The sequence below is a fragment of the Dunckerocampus dactyliophorus genome, chromosome 14 (genome assembly GCF_027744805.1).
Source record: "Dunckerocampus dactyliophorus isolate RoL2022-P2 chromosome 14, RoL_Ddac_1.1, whole genome shotgun sequence".
NCBI lineage: Eukaryota > Metazoa > Chordata > Actinopteri > Syngnathiformes > Syngnathidae > Dunckerocampus > Dunckerocampus dactyliophorus.
Genome location: NC_072832.1, coordinates 10,796,201 through 10,813,401, shown reverse-complemented (window position 1 = coordinate 10,813,401; position 17,201 = coordinate 10,796,201).

Below are 17,201 nucleotides of genomic sequence, written 5' to 3'. Positions count from 1 at the left end.
TATCGTACAAATCACGAGGGTCATGGCAAAGCATTACCTTGTGTGGAGCGTCACGGCAATTTGGTCTGCTTTGTGTGGCTGTGTAAGCCACCCGCACTCATCACATTCAATGTGACCACCACGGATGCGCATGAATTGTCCGATTGGCCCGTGCATCTATTTTACAAGTTGTGCTTGTACAGTTTTGGAACACTTGACCTCTGCTGAACTCAGGAGCTAACTGGAGCATGACCGCATGGCGTGCCTCGCCGTGGGCCGCAATTGGTTTTTACAGTGGACAGTCAGCTGCCACAGAAGCACATAATTCCACTTCCCTCTCCAATGAAGGACGTAGCTGAATGAATGGATGTTGCATTTATATTCTGCCTATGCTCTATACCGTCACATGCCATAATATTAGGTATACCTGTACAATCTAACAAGATTCAATACCATAACTGTGTCATAAATGATGAAAAAGATTAGAGATATATGAAGTTGTATAAGTGATTTCACTTGTAGGTAGATAAAGACTGCACACCTCAAATTTCATCAACCATTTCTATTACAGTCTATCTATCTCCTCAATACTATAGAAATGCAACATGGATACACTTTGGTAGGGAATCGCAGAGTTGGCCAGTAAAAACGGAATCTACTGTTAAAAGCAGAATTGGAAATTGACATAATGTGAATGACAGGCTGTCATCATGAGTAGAAGGAATGTTTGTGTGGCAATTATTTCCCCGGTGTGGACCGCTCAATAGTGGCGGAATCTCATCACAAACGCTAACCCGCTGCCTCCCAAACTAAACATGTTGAAACGGCAACCTCAAATACCAGCGAAAGTTGGCGAAAAAACTCCTCTTACGCAGCGTGAATGGAAGCTAACTGGGTTAGCTTTGTTTTGCAGAGCATGCTAGTGCGGCTGTGTGTGTGTTGTGTTTTACCGCTTGTTATTGTAACCAAGTGTTTTCCGATGCCCGCTGTCATGCAAATTCTGAGGGAAATAAGCAGGCGAGACGTGTATTCTTGCACCCAGCTTGTCTGAACTGTCAACTGACATTCTCAACATACACACTTCCAGCCTTCAAAATAAGAGAGCTGTTTGCCACATCCTGTCTAATTGTGTAAACATAAGTGTGTCATTAAAAAAATATCTTACCCTAATAATGCAATTGGAATTGTATTGGTTACTATGTCTTCCTTTAACCACAAGCACGACCATTACAGTTTGTTGAGGATTTTGTAGCAATGTGTGCATTAGAAAGGTTAGCCAAGTTACATCCATTTCTGAAATACTGGGAAAAATGGTCCAATAATGTATTGTATCAATAAATGTAAAGATTTTTGCATTCAATTAAAAGGACATTTTATTTACTTTACACACTCTATGCTAGTAAAATAAGTGTAAAAGGTAAAAAACGGAATTCTAAAAAATTTAAACAGAAAAAATGCAATTTGGCAAACAATAAAAGAGATTTCATTGGGCCCTACTCTAGAGTATTCAGTTTATCACTTTTATAGCATTGTACACATTGACTATCTACTTAAAATAGGCCAACACACAGCCATTACTGTCTTTGTATTATTGCATTATTGTAATTGTGTAATTGTGTCTTGCCTACAGTCGAGCATGGTGATGTTAGCGTCATGGTCTGGGTCTGCATGACTGCTGCCGGCACTGGGGAGCAGCGGTTCGTTGAGGGAAACCTGAATTCCAACACGTACTGTGACATTCTGAAGCAGAGCATCATGGCCGCATGGCAGTTTTCCGACATGATAAGGAGGCTACGCACACCTCAAAGACAGCAAGTGCCTTGCTGAGGAAGGTGAAGGTGATGGAGGAAGTATGCCACCACACCTGAAAAGTGTGCTCACTTGTAGGGGCGTCACAAGACCTGCGTGATTAAAATGTGACACAATTTCTCATTCGGAAGAAAAATGTCTCGTGGGCACTAGGCCTGGGACGATAAAAATAAATGAATTAATCACACAATAAATGAAAATGAACTCGATATACTCAATGTATTGCCGTGGGCATGCGTGTCTGTTTTCCTCGTCTTCCTGCCTGTTTGGAGGCAGGAAGACGATTCACTCTGTGCATTGGTTTCAGCACATTGGCACGTTTGTTCCATAGAACAACGGCATGAACACAGTGAACCGTTTGGTCAGTCACACTGTCTCTTTGTCTCCGTGGGTGGAGGCGGGGCCGGCAGCATACACACAGAGTGCAAAAGAGTGTAAAATAGTAGAAATTAAATTAGTAGACTGCAATATATTGTCATATATTTTTTTATTTTTTCAATGGACTTTTCTTGAAAGTACTGTTAAAATCTCAGTCTTGTAGAGCCAACCGCCTGCATCGTCTGGTCTCATGAACTGAGTGTCTCATGACACCCCTACTCACGAGTGTTGCCAGCTATTAAGACAATAATGGTTGTGCGATGAGGACAGTAAATTTATACTGCTCTCCAAGCTGTACACTGACTAGTCCAAGTTATATTCTGTAGTGTTGTCCCTTGAGAAGATATAAAAAAATATGTTTAGATACTTTAGATGTCTATTATTATTATCTTTGTAAAGGCACTTTTTTTGATGCCACTTTTATTTTGGATATTAGATAGTGAGGTATTGATGGTGAGCCTTTATACTGCTGTAGATGCTGTACAGTCTGGTCTTATCGAATGGTCCTCGTCTTGCTTTTTTGTAAAGATGAAAATACTCACAATAGTCAGGCACAAATGAAGGCAGGGGGGTTAACAGTGTTGGATGCTACGATTCTAACTCTGTCACGTCGCAGCGGCCTTCATCCGCGCTTGTCAACGCTTGTTACACAACAATGGACAAGCAGCAACGCGCAGTGATATGAACGGAGAAAAAATAACACTGAGCGATTAAGAGTTCTGACTTATTTGTGGGCAACTGTGTTGTGATGCAAATGTATTACTCTTTTGAATGCATATTCTTCTGAGAAGGAAAACATTTTACTTAAGAGACCCCAGTAACTACCTGGAACTACTTTCCTCCACAACGAAAACCGACCAGAAGTGTGGGAAAAGTCACTGTTGATGCACGTTACTGCTGAAGATGATGTCGTACAATTTCATGTCAAAAAAACATCCCTTAAGTGAAGACTCTTGCTGATGACGACAAGGAGTGGAGAGGAAGAAGGGCAGGGGGCGCCATCGTCATACTTTGCAATTACTTGTTTCTTGAATTTAATAGTGTTTCTCATCTTCTTTATCAAATCGCTGTGGCCCTCCCAACTTTCTTTGGCCTTATGGTGGGTTATTTAGCAGTCACACGGCTAAAATGCACGGACAGTGAGTCAGCAACGTGTAGGGTGCTTTGGTTGTGCACTCAATTTCGCCAAATAATACAGCATAAGGCAAACGAACTAGTTTGTTACGTGCAGTATAGTATAACCGAGACAGTGTAGAAAAAATTTTGGCGAAAATTATTGTCAGAAAACTGAGGTTTGACTGTATGTCCAAAAACATTTTGACTATGTCTCCTTACAACACCACAACATCATCCAGGACAACCAGCAAACATATTTAAAGTCCCCCCGTGTTCTACAATCACAGAACTGTAATTACTACGGCTTGAATCCTTTTTGTTGTCGCTTTAATGGCCCAAAAGCATGAAGTGCTCCTGTTTGAGTGCAGGTTTTAGACATGCTGTCTATGTGGCAGCTGAGGGAGCTGTCACTGCAAACTTGACTTACGAGGCCCGTAATTTACTACAAATGATATTGCGTTCTCTGTGCTGACAGCCTGCCAGCGCTGTCAAGTGGCAAACCCAGCAAAGTCGTTACTCAACTTCCTGCCCGCTAAAATTGCCACACACTCCCTCTCTTCATGCAGTCTCACTGAAGGTCAAGGGCGCAGCAGAAGACTCAGCTGGTAAATCTTTAATAAGTGAGCCAGTCTGCCCCATCTGGAGTTCACTAGTTCATTGGGAGCAGCAGGGGAGGTGACAAGAGTGTCAGGAGGAGCTTCTGAAAGCAATTTTTGGTAAATAAATAAATAAATGAAAATAAAAAAAACGACACTTTCTGACAGTCCTGTTGTTTCGCCAACTCCTTCACTGCACTCTGTAGTGATACTTGAAACCTGCTATCATAGAAGAAGACCAATAATGCTTGTTAGTAATGTGCCATTAAGATGTTGAATGCGGCCATCCTGTCTCTTGTTGAGTCTAAGAAATCGTTTGGAAGTATTTTATGCTTATTATATAGCAGCTCTTTAAGTGCAATGTGCAACTTAGTTATCTATTTAATTGTCATATTGGGATTGTCAACGTAAATTAGCATCAAGCTACCGCATTTGTTTAAATGGATTTTGTTTCTGTTGATTATCACAGAGAAATTCTTATGTAAGTTCACATTCTTTTTTTTTGTATGTACAGAGGGCGAGCAGAATAGAAAACCTTTTTGTTAATATAATTTTGAGTTAGTGGATAATAGTGGCAGGTGGTGCATTTGGTACGTGGGCCTTCAGTGGGCCGGACAGATTTCTTCAAACACTTTTGAAAGCCAGTATCAAAAACCAAAACAATAATGATAATATATATATGTGCTACAGAGGGGTTTCTTTTTTAAAATAACATACATCTATTCACCAGAGTCAGTTTCCCCTTCTTCGGTCAGCCATTGTCAATGTAACTTATCTTGTTGAGCAGTTTTGCTCTGATCAACCAATCAGGACTGGGGGCCTGCCTATTTGCTCTGATGAACCAATCAGAACTGGGGACTTTCAAGCTGGCCCTGAAAGGTGAATCAAAAGTCTGATTGGTTAAAAAAAAAAACAGCCTCCATTGCTCATAGTGTGTGTATGACAAGGGCCGACACTCCTGATTCTGAAGACACTGGGCAGATTACAGTGATATGGCAACAAGTAGCAGCTGAAATCTGATTGGACAAAATTAATGTAACATACTGGAAGCACTGCAGCCACGGAAGACTGTTGGGAATAAATGAATAGAACAAATACTACAATTTAAGCTTGAAATGTAGGCCATTGCTTCTGGTAATGGTTAGGCCAACAGAGAAGGTCTTGCTGGCCCTGATTACACACCACTGGTGGATACAGTCTTATTGTTAATGCATGATGGGAAGCTGTTAAAGTAATTGTTGTTTTTTATTCAAAATTTGTATTGGTACTTGTATTGTATATTTCTGACCTACCTATTGAGTGTTGAGTTGCTGTGTGATGATTTTAGCGTTCTTTGCAAGACGACACCGTGAGTCAGACTGTTATATTGAGTAATGACCTCCTGCGATTTCAAATGGGTTGATAAGCTCGTTGTGAGTTTTCTCATAGCTCATGATTGGCTCCTGTCAAATAATGAGCTACCTGGTCCTCACGGACTTGTGTGCGCCACAATATGCCATTTTATGACGTGGACATGTGCGGCTTATATATAGACAAATATGTTTAGTGGGTGCGGCTTAAACACGAGTGCGTCATATACACTGGAAATTACGGTAATTACTTTTTGAAAAACTGCGATAGAGGGATGTTCGAACCGCGATGTAGCGAGGGACGACTGTACAACCTCTCAAGCAGGGATGCACAAACTACAGCCTGGGGGCTACATGTGGCCCGCAAAGCATTTGAATCCGGTCCGCCAGTTGCTTCCAAAGTATTTAAATCTTAAACACACAAGGTGGCAACATGACTTGCAAGTCGTCAGAGTTAGTCAATCTGGGGCAATCTTTTGATGGTTTAAGTAGTTTTTTACATGCAGCAATCCAAACAACTACCGCACCCAAGGTGCCAAACAAACAAGTCAAAAAATATGTGACACACAACTTATCCTACCCACTGCACTGTCTGGGAAGTAAAAAAGGAGCGGCGTTAACATACTATTTAATGTCAATGTTTTAGCGTTCATAGTTCACACTGTATATCACATTCTTTATTCATGTACAGTCCAGGTGTCTCATTCAATAAAAAAAAAGTTACATTCAATTGTTATTTAATGTGGTCTGATGTTTAAAGTGCTCCTGACAAAAGGAACACAAGCACATACAGTACATATAGCAGATGGCATGACACTATAATTCCAGCTGGACTGTTAGAATTATAATCGTAAAATAGTGTGCATGTATCAAATTTATAGTCTGGCGCCCCCCCGGCCAAATTTGTTAACTCAATGCGGCTTGCGAGTCAAAAAGTTTGCCCACCCCTGCTCTAAAGTTTTGTGTGTGAATTCCAAATTGTAACAACATAATGAATGAAAACAAGCTGGAATTCCTGTAATGGGAGTCGAGTGAAGCTGTAAAATAGGATTCAATCAGCATGTTGTATTAAAGTGTCATGTTTATATTCTAGTGTAATCGGGAATTGGCAGGGTATAGCGAGGTGATTTCAGCTGACATTTTAATAAGTGACACATTTTCTGCAGACAGGGATGTTTCATTGAGCCTTGTTATCAAGGGCGTAGAGACGTATAATAGATGCATTTGCGCTCATTTACCTACTTTTGAATTAAAAGATAAAATGAATGGATGGAAATGAATGAATTTTTGTAATATTTTCGTGCATTCATGTTTTCCTTGTTGTGTCGGTTGTAATTACACAGGCACCTAGGGGAGCAGCAGGGAGGGAGATGAAAGCGCTGGTGAAACGAGGCCGTGAACAAAGCCAGGGACAGATAGAAGGGCTTGGACACCATGCTATGACAGACATCCTTTGGGCCTGTTTTATTCAGCTGCCAGGAGCTTTTTAGGATTCGTTTTATCTGAGCTTCCTTTCCACCCATCTGCACGCCCACCCCTTCTGGATGCTGCTCCAAATCATTCGTGTCCATTTTGGCTTCACTCGAACTGCCACAGCCACTACTCTCTGATATCAGCCTGCGTGTCATCATGTGTCTCAAAGCTGTTAAACCTTTCTGCCCGAGTCTTGTCCAATAAATATGTCAAAACTAACACTGTAAACTTTACCATCGTTACGAATGTCAAGCAGTAAAACACCGATGCACACATCATCTGCAGTAATTCTTTTCTATAACAGGATCTTTCTTTAAGGCGCCTGGGAAATTGTAAGCTTGTAAACTGTCAGCTTGAGAAAAATAAAGAAAAAACAACTTTTTCCAAATCTGCTAAACCAGTGGTTCTCAGCTGGTTTGGCTGCGGGACCCAGCATGACCCTTCATTGGCAAGTGGCAAGAAATGTTTTAACATAAACTTCTCATGTATTTATTTAATAAATTAGATGTATTTGAATTTTACTGTGTGTAACTTTTGTGAATAACCAACCTCTCAGAGAGAGATTTTTTACAAGGTAAAGTTACTGACGGTAATGCATTGACCTGAATATAAGATGATATTTTGTTCACCAAAATAAAAAATACAAAAAAAAAGGTTGTCGTATATTTGTGGTCAAGAGATGTAGCCATGCAAACCAGCAGGCAGTGTCAAGTGACTTCTCCCAAAGTGAGCCAGAGCTTTTCTTCCTGTCACACACACGACCAGTGACTTGGCGACACAGCGACAAAGAAACACCACCACCAGCTAGCATACGTTACCAATAGTGGTTTAAAAGAACAGATTGTACGAATAAATGTCTATATTTGTCAGAATTTCAGGTTAAACTTTGTAAACATTTTCGTTTGAATGGCGTTCATGGCTTTCACTCACTGCTGCCGTAGCGTGTGCACATGTGCAACTGCAGTCACGGAGAAGCGACCAACAATTCGCAGTCATTGTGTGGTTATGATACATTCAACAATTGCTAACGTTTGTAGCCAAACTGTGCCAAATTGCTATTATTAGCTGACAACAAACATAAGTAATGCATGTGAGTGTGTGCTACATGCGTGGCTTGCAATGTCAGAGCAGGAAGAGGGCTAGCACACGTTGGAAAGTTAGTGCCCTCCATGCAGTAGGCATACAGCACCTTTAAGATCATGGTGATCAATGGAGCAGTCTACACTATCTCCCAGTTGTCATTACTCTCACACTGAAAACATGATAAATTTAGTTTTACAAAATCTTGTCTTACAATATATTCCAAAAACAGGTCTAGGAAAAGAGGGGTCTCAGGTCTGTCTCTCAGGTCCTATCCCCATTACACCCAAAAATAGCCATCTCATAAATGGATTTTGGAGCCTCAAAGGGGAAGCAAGTGCACCATGTGGCCATCTGTCTTTGTACTTTAACCCAGATCCACATTCCCAGGAATCAACACCCTGTGGTCTGAATCACATTCGCCATCCTGCCGTCTGCGTTCCCCCGTAGTGGTCTAAGAATGCTTTGAACTGCTGTATTTCTCTATGAACGCACGCTTTGCCCTGTCAGTACAGGCATGTGTTTTATGCAGACAGCATTAAAGACGATGTCACTCCGGTGATCTTTTTCCATGCTTTACATCATTTTCTGGAGAGCATCGCTAGGAGATGCTGATATCCTATATCCTATTTTTATTTGAGTAATCAAAACAACAAGCTTCAGAATAATTGAGAAAAATTGAATAATCGTTAGTTGCAGCCCTTGTATCATGTACATAAATTATCAATCAATCATTTGTTTTCATTACTGAATATGTATGCCATTATGTCGAGATCGTAGCTAGGTAATGTAGCTCATACAAAGGGTTGGAGGAGTATAAGAGCTGATGGCTGGCCATTCAACTTGTTCATCTTCCCAAATGTTTTCCGGCATGCGTCGCCTACTGTGTGCGCTCACACAAACATCTTAGCTGCCCTAGCAAGCACCCTAGAAAAACAATCTATTTATTTAATCTTATTTTATGCTACATGAAATGCTTATCCAGTATTCCCTCTTTTATCGTGGTTAATTGGTTCCAGACGCCACTGTGATAAGTGAATTTCCAATAAGTAGGATTCCTTATTTATACATTGAATATTTATTTATAATTTATTTATTACATTTATATTTATTTATAGCACAGAAAACCTGTTTAAAACCTTCTAAATAAGGTTTTTAACATTATTAGAGCCCTCTAGACAAGAAATAACATCCCTATAGTTACCTTTAGACTTATATTACCAAATCTACTGTAGTAGAGAGAAAATAATCCTTTTAAAACATATATAAAACTCATGCTGGTGTTTTTTTGTAAGTGTGTACAGTAACCCGTGATATCATTATTACTATTGTGACTGCTGTGACATAATTCAAACCTGCAATAAAAGCCTGTTGTTCCGGGAATCAAGTCTTTACTTACCGTGAGAGGCGGAAGGAAACGTGGTTCCGGTCAGCACTTTTTTATTAAGACAGTGCAGCTGTAGAATTTCCTAAATGAGATAACATCACATGATCAATTCCAGCTGTTTCTGTTGAACATCAACAACAACATTCTCCCCAAATGTGTCAAAGTATGAACACTGTAACACATGACTTCATAATAATAATGTAAACACTGACATTGTAATACTGTTTTGTATCGGTCTACCCACCATTAGTGGTCAGTAGGATCACCGATACTGCAAATTTTGATATCTACCAGATACTAGGTAAATAAAGTCCAAGTACAGTATCGTCGACACTGATACTTAAACGTTTTACTTGAAAATTATCAAAATCATTGAATGACTTGATTTTCCCTTTAATTTGCTGTTTGTGGCTATAACCAGAATACAACACGGGACAAATATTATAATAATATTATTGTATTATTATATATGATAATTATATTATATACGATAATATCGGCCGACCAATATTATCGTCCCATATTGCCATAAAAATGAAATAAAGTATTGGTTTATATCGGAGTGCTAGCTCAGAATGTCCACAGTATTGAATTATTTTCAAGTTTGGACGGTAAATATGCAAAATACAATTAAAGTGCTAGTTATGCTAGTTCTTAGAAACGCGTGTTCCTTTCTAATGTAATATTTCCTTCATGCTGCGTTCATGCGTGATGTGCTGAATGCGCCCAGTTTATAATTTCACTGATTGTATTAGTCCAGACTTTTATACTGTGAACTTTTATACGGATGTTTGTGCCACATAAAAATGTGCAGCATTCGAAATTGGAGGTTGCCAACGTAATTTAATTGGATTCTTATTTGTGAATTGATCAAAACTAAACTAATTTTTTAAATGACACAAAATGTTTAAAATAAATATGGCACTTTTTCCTCTAACTTTCATTGCATATTACACTAATTTGTCTTGATATTGCACACACAGTGTCTATTTGTGAAATGCATCCAGTGACATCACAGTCAAAGAAGCATAATGTGTTCATTCACTACTCAGGACACTACCTTGAGTAAAGACCAGCTGCCAATATTGGTATCAGTTGACATCGGTATCGGCGAATAATAGATGGACAATAGAGGCATAGCGGATATCGGTAAGAAAATCAATGTTGAGTCCAGTCGTCACTCCTTTATCACGGTTAATTGGTTCCAGCCCAGATCTCGATAAATGAAGTAACAATCATTGTTAATAAACTGAATATTTTTTGTAGTTAGAGCATAAAACCTGTTTATGACCGTTTAAAACGGTTTTTAACATTATTAGAGCCCTTTAGTCATTCAATAACACCACTATAGTCACCTTTATTCTTGTATATTATAATATAGTAGACGTGATAAGCAATAATAAGACATAATAACTTACAGTTAGCATTGGGAAAGTTCCTTGTTGTTGTAGTATCTCGAACCGCGTAATGTGGGTCCATCGCATGGTATTAAAAAAAAGATCGACATCAGCCTATCATCCATCCTCACTATGACGTTTGCCTGTGTTAATCTGCCATACTTAGACGTACACTCCGACAATACTGTTAGCTTTGTTTACACCATATTGCTAGCCGCTTGTGCGTAGGCTACGGAATCTCTGAAGTGACATATGAGCCAGCCGGCGCTTTTACCAAAGCATGCTAACAGTTCGGTTAGCCTCTCATTTATTTAGTGTAAATTTGACACTAGGTTTGAAACTGATTGGGGAAAAACGTAAAAGTATGAAGCCATAAACGTACCACTGCCAACGAATGGAAGAACTTTTTCCCACTTTTTTCACTGGCTGACTCTTCTTCCATGGCTGCCTTAAAGCAAGTCATGTCTCATTACTGACACCTAATAGTGACCTGAATACTACTTAGGACTTCTTTTTATATACATTTTTACTAATAATGTGCCGTAGCCAACTCTGAAACAGCGACCATTTATTATTTATTTACTTATCTATTTATTTTTATTTATTAATTTTGAAAAAATAGGGCGAATGAGCGATGTTCGAACCGCAATGTATCGCGGCACGACTGTATCTGTAATAATAACACCCTGTATTGATAGAAAGTGCACTGCATCATACTGACCAGGTTATTAATATGGTCTCTCATCACTCTGCTTCAAACTGGCCAAACTTCATTTGGAGCCACAGTTGGCAGCCCTGTGGGAGTCCAATGCACTTGCCGAAAAGCCCACAGTTAGTGTTTTCCATTTTTGCCAGTGGCAACCAAGTGGGATTGGAAATGGAATATTGTGAATAACAATCAGTATTTTAAAACATCAGACCAGCATAGAGTTTGTCCTGAGTGCTGCATGACCTCTCGGGGGCACTGTTGTATCACGCTGCCTCACAGCATTTAAGCATTTGGATGGTGCACAGTGGCAAGGTTGTCTCGCATCCTTCTGTTTGTGTCCTCACTTTGTAAGACCCTGGCACTATATTCTTATCCAATCTAACCCTTCTACTTGGTACTTTCCCTCTTGCGGCAAATTAAATCAGAATTCCATTATAGAAAAAAAACAGATAACACTCCCACAATTCAATGGAAGCACGGGGCATGTTGACTGCAGGTTATATATCATTTGAAGACTCCATTAACTGATTAGATGCATGATTGTGAATGATAGCTGCTGATGTCATTCTTAATTATATTTGAATTATTGGAAGAGTGTTGACACCCAGTGAGAACAACAGGTCTGAACTCAGTCAAGGGAAAATATTTGAAAGGAGTGCACATAATGTCACATTGTTATTCTGAAAGCAGAGCAAGAAGCTTTTAAATCATGTATAATGTGCTGTATAATTTTCCGTGACCTTGACCCTTACATTTTTATTGCATCACTATCTTGAAAACCTTTGATTGGCCCTCGCCTAACATCTCACCTCACTCTTTTCACTCGCTCATCAGGTATTTGAATACGGACGTCATCTTCCAGTGATATCGGCCTCCTTCTCCCCCTGTCCTTCATTACAAATGATCTCTCAGCACTAATGAGTATGTGTCTAAAAATACACACCGTGTCCAGAGAGCTGTATGTGTCACGGTGCATATTGGGCTTTTACAAATGCTAATGGCTATGGAGCATCAGAGAGGAGGACAGAATGGGAATGGATGTACGGATGTTCCAACTTAATTTAAACCGAATATTCATATTCAACACACATCCTCACTCAGCAGCAGAATTACGCTGCCATCGTTTCAGTTCAGAGACGCCCACCCCCGCCTGCTTCAGGCTACCTTTTGAACATACCGCTGCTGTCCCGTGTTGCCATGGCAACACCACATAACCTTTCCAGGGGGGTCGAGCTATGTCAGTGTTGCTGTTTAAAAGATTTCACTCCGCTTGCAAGGCTCGGCTCAAGTCCCGTCGGTGGGCTCTGCAGTTGGAAACCTTCTCCGGCTTGACAGATTGGAGGTGAGGGTGAGGGTGGGGGGGGGGGGCATCACCACCCTCGTCTAATTAACTGACAGGATCCCCTCATTTCCTGCATGAAGCTCCAAGGAGTCGTTTCACGGACAAACGTGTGGGCAAAGCCATATTTGCTGATGCCAACCCCTCTGCACAAAGGGCAAATTAAGTTTAGCTTTATTTTCTGGCACTTGATACTGAAGACGTGACCTGAAGACAGTTTGGAGGAGGCAAGCTGTTTATTTTGCACCCTACCCCAAGAAAAAAAATTGGTGAAATATTTTCGTCAGTGTTTTATTCTAAGTATGTTTACTGCATTGTATTCAATGACTCGCGTCTCATCAAGGGACTCTGGGCACATCAAGTGGAGGTAGGATTGCAAGGTTTATAGTGTATCAAAAAATCCACTATAACCAATGCGTTTCTAAAGGCTGGACTACTTGCATGGCGGAAAGGACCGCTAAAGGGCTAATTTACCTCTAGACCAAAGTGAAAGTGAGAGTGACACCAAAAGAGAGAGACTGACAAAGTGCATAACAAAGGAATAATGAGGCTGTTCGATTCTGACGCTGAAGAAGACGACTTTAGTGGTTGTAGTTCCCAGGAGGAGGATGTAGATGGCGATGAATTACTTTTCTGGTAGGCTACTGTTTAACTAGCCGTGTTGCATGCACTTTTCGGCACTGTTTAACTAGCCATATTACATGCACTGTTCGGCGCTGCTGGAAAAAAAAAATTATCAAAAGTTGAAAAAAACCTTTCTGTGTAATGTCTTTCTGTGTGCTAAATATCCCACGTTACGACGTGGACATCTGCGGCTTATAACTGATGCAGCTTATACTGTATATGTACAAATCTTTTTTTTCCTCTTTAAATTTAATTGGTGCGGCTTATATACCAGTGCGGAAATTACAGTAATAATCAATTATTAGACAGACGTTTTGGTGTACTTCCCATAGCTGACATTGTCTACTTTAGACCACACACTAGTAGGGACTAAATAAGCAACACCGGCTGGTTGCATAGGATTAATCCAGGACTTCTCAAATAGTGGGGAGGGCTGTACTCATAAAATTTCTTCAAGGTTGGCAGGTCTGTTCGTGTCTTTGAACGATGCTAGTGCCAGGAACTCACACAGTGGTTTGCACTAGGGCTGAGCCGGATACTCGTTTTAGACGATGATCCATTACGGATAATGCATTTTTGCCGAGTACGAGCATGAAACGAGTACGGCTCATCATTATCCGTAATCGTGCTGAAGGAAAATTCTCAGTGGGTAACTAACTTATGTATTCACTCTTCACGCTCGACCGCCCCTCCCTAGACAGACTTGCTGCAGGCTGCTGCCGGAGAGGAGCGGTGGCTCACTCTTTCACACACACAGTGGCTTGACTCCAGCTCATGTTGCTTGAATGAGTACTCAGTTTTCCTCTGTTTCGGTTTGTATGATATTTAAAGTTAGTTGGTAAACTTGTTTCGCAAAGTACGCAGTGCAATTGTCAAGACAGAGTTGAAAACGGGTCGTGTCGCGTTGGTCATGGCCTCCACTCCAGAAGAGGTTTTTTTTAGGTTTTCATCAGCTGACCAGATGCCCGAGCCACCACATCTGGCTCCTCTCAAGGCAAAGGAGCAGCGGTTCTACTCCGAGTTTCCCCCGGATGACAGTGCTTCTCACCCTGAGCGAGAGCCCAGCCACCCTGCAGCGAAAACTCATTTCGGCCACTTGTACCCGAGATCTTGTTCTTTCGGTCACTACCCAAAGCTCATGACTGTGGTTTCAGGGGCTTTTAAAATTATATTGAATTCCAGTGGGGCACTACAGTAAGTTTCTTTTAATAAAATACTCCATGTGTAGAGGATATTCCTCTCCTCTTGACCAGCATGCTCAGATTCTGCAACCTCCTCCTTGACCACGCCTACTCTGTTTCAAATGGTCAAGGGTCAACCAGCCAACCAAACCCCGCCTTCTGCCACTGCTCAGACCTGCATAGCGACACGCCCCCCTCAACCGGTCATGTGCTAATGATTATCAGCAAACAGTAAAGAAGAATTGGATATTGGCTATAATTGGATGAATATTGGAGGATCCGGCATCGGACTGTGCTTTGTTCACCAAACAGTCCGTGAAGTGGCAAGAGCAGAGGAACAGTGACCATGAAGTAAGTCCTTGGGTCCCCGAAAAACAAAAAAATCTTCCCATTACTCCCCTACTCTGGTTTAGATACTCAATAAAACTAAACCCAATCCAATTTAAGTCATTTAAAAAAAAATGTATATGCCCAAAATACTGTATGTTTTGGATTATCTTCCAATTGAAACACAAATTAAGATGAATCTGCAGGATTGGGTATCCCGTCCAGAGAGAAAGCATTTAAAGGAATGCTGCACATGGACACACTGAATCACACTCAAAGTGAGTTCAAAGATGTTCCACAGGCAGAGAGCCATGACACCACTTAGGAAACGAGCGATTGCACAGTGACACATGATGACTGTTGGGCCTCGTGGTGAACAACACTGATTTCATCAGACCAGTGAGTTCATCATGACCAGATCTATAAGTGCCAACCCAGAAAAATGTTTGCAGCATGAGAGTCAGTCAGCAGAAGACAGAGGACCCCACACCCTTTCCTCCCTTCGTGAGAAAGTGAAGACACACGGACAGAGCGCACCCTCCCCCGGTCCCTGCCCAAGGGTTTGACTCTAATTCGCACAAGATGTTCGATGTTCAACAGCCTCCTGTTCTCATTCGTGGTGCGGATCAGGATGAAAAGGTGGTGAGCGGCACGAGTAGACCTCTAGAGGGGTTTCATTAGATATTACACTCTAAGCTTCCTCTAAGGCCAGGGTCAAAGATGGCTCCTATTTGCACCTTATTTCATGGCCAGAGAGATAATCGACCCACACTGAGTCCATCTGGTTCACATGAAGAATTGCCTTTGTACCATGCAATGTAGCACAGGTCTCTTAACCCCGCAGAGAGGCAAATAAGAACCACGAGGGTGGAATTAGAGATTGTTTTCCTTAGTTACATCAAATAACTTATTTAACCAGACAAAATGATTATGCTATTGCTGTCTGTGAGTGTAACATGTGACAATCTCATGAGCGCAGTTAGTCGGTTGTCTTTGTACAGCCGTGCTGACCATAACGCCAGCGTCACCATCCCATCTGCCCTCATGCTTTACTTTTTGTCCTTCACAGGCTGTAATCCGATACAGTGGAGAGACTGTGGAGCAAACAACCTGAGGCAATACAGCTGAACAGGAGTCCATTTTCAGCCTTAAATGATGATGTCATCATGCCCATGTGACAGGGTTGGGTTTCACTGTCAGATCAATTATTCACATCATTTAATTGGATCAAGTGAATCCAGATCGCACTAGGGATTCATTTCCAGTAACAGCAGCTGCAAATATACCCTGAGCCAGCACGCGGGGCATAAAGATTCAGATCGATAGCCACAGTCTGCAGGTTAAGGTTACTTAAGGGAAGCCATGCATCTCCTTATTAGATGAATCGCGGCCGCTCCACGCCGTAAGAGAAAAGAAGGGAGTGGGGGTGATGATCTCAGTGTGCAGGGTGAAGGCCAGTCTGTGATGATGCTGCATTCATTAATCACACAGTGGAGTACAGTGTCGTTCACAGCCTCTTAGTCATCACATATTCCCCTGGCCTCAACTCCACTCCTGCCTTCAACTCATCAGGGGCCTCCCAGGCATAGGTGGCCTTTGTGCACAACTAACCGGAACAGTACTCCCCTTATTAGTGCTCGTTTTCAGGCCATTCTATAGTACAGAGAGGCTTCCATTCATGTGGTGGAGTTGGAAACACAAGGACTATATCTCTGTGGACGTGCAGAAAGAGCAGCCCATTCATCTTTTAAGCACTGGAGTCTCACATGAGAAGGTCTTGTTTTTTGCCCCCAAGTAAACACAGGCATCTCTATGATTTCACATGAAACCCACTTTATTTATCTTATTCCTTAAATGTCCACCATCCCTTCTTGCTGACACAGCCTTTGTTGCATTTGATGAATGGAAAATCATCTGTTAGGTAATCCTATGTACACTCTAGTGAACAGTCTTGTTAATCAGTATAAGCACATTACTTACTGAAAAGATTTATAGGATCCCAGGTAGCCAAATTGGAGTAGCCTCAAGGCGTGAATACACCGCATTCATTCCCTCAGTGAACTCACAGAGTCCTGAGTGTCTTTTGGCAGGTTGTCAGACATGCTTGTGTGAGTAAAATAGCAACAAAAGTGACCCAAGCTGTGACCCCAGGCATGTTGGAGCTTTGGGAAACATGACTGAGCTTGATTGTGAGACTTGTCATGTAATCATACCACATACAGTAAATAGTCTCACACTCAACTCAGTGACCTTAAGCCTTTACACGGCACTCATCAAAATACTTGAAAAGCCAACATTTGAACCACAAAAAATGATTATGGTGCATTTCCGGACTTTTTTCCTTAGTAACAATATACAGTAATCCCTCATTTATCGCGGTTAATTGGTTCCAGGCCCGAATGTGATGAGTTAATTTCCGCAAAGTGGGATTCCTGATATTTCAATCAAATATTTTCG